This window comes from Tupaia chinensis, unplaced genomic scaffold (assembly GCF_000334495.1).
Source record: "Tupaia chinensis unplaced genomic scaffold, TupChi_1.0 Scaffold000420_1, whole genome shotgun sequence".
Taxonomy (NCBI): domain Eukaryota; kingdom Metazoa; phylum Chordata; class Mammalia; order Scandentia; family Tupaiidae; genus Tupaia; species Tupaia belangeri.
The window spans coordinates 611,865-612,905 of record NW_006159925.1 but is presented as its reverse complement, the minus strand read 5'-3'; positions in this window follow the sequence as shown (position 1 = coordinate 612,905).

The following is a 1,041-nucleotide window of genomic DNA, read 5'->3' as shown; positions in this document are numbered from 1 at the left end:
AAAAAAAAAAAGAGGATGCTAGATAAATCTTTCCTAAGTCTTTCCAAATCTCTCCATATCAGACCATGTGATCATTGAATAAAGCGGGTTTTACTTCATCCTTTCTCATTTGTATCCCTTTCATTTCTGTTCTTTGATTTACTGAAGTATCCAGACCCCTAATAAAATATTGATTAGTCATGCCAAGGGTGAACATCCTTGCTCATTCCCCATCCTAGGGTGGGACGTTTTCAGACCTTCCCTGCTCGTTATGAGGTCAGCTGTACTGTTTTCCATAGAAGCTCTGTATTTGGTTAGTGAGTGTTTTTGCTAGTCCCAGTTTGTTGGTGCATTATAAAAATCATGAAGGATGTTAAATTTTATCAAACGCTTTCTCTACATCTGTCACAATTATTGGATGTTTAGTTTAGTCCATCCTCTGCTGCTTAATAACTGGGTACCACACTTGGTAATTTATAAAGAATAGAGGTTTATTTAACTCATGATTCTGGAGGTCCATGGCAAAGGGGTGACCCCTAGTGAGGCTTCTCTTACTGGTGGGGACTTTCTGCGGAGTCCTCAGGTGGCACAGGGCCCCACATGACAGTGACATGCATGGCTGACTTTATTTTTTGTAATTATTTTATTTAATTTTATTTCTTTTTAATTTGACCAGAGAAGGAGAGAGAGAGAAAGACAGAGAGAAAGTGAAAAAGGAAGCCACCAGGTCTGGGACTCAAACAGTGGTTGAGCATGTGGGAATCCAGCACCCTTAACCACCATGCCACCACCCAGTCCCACTTCCTGCATGTCTGACTTTTAAAGTCACCAGGATCAATCATGGGGGGCCACCCTATGACCATTCCTCATCTAATTGAAACACTGAGACCCCACCACTTAATATTATAATTGGGTTGTTTCCACACATTAAAATGATCACCAGATTTCAACACAGGAATTTGGGGCCACCGGTTCAAAGACTATCTGTCTCTTGTTTTTTTTTTTTTTTTTTTTTTTTTTTTTTTTGGGGTTTTTTCCTTTAGGGGGCGTGGGGTCCGCCAA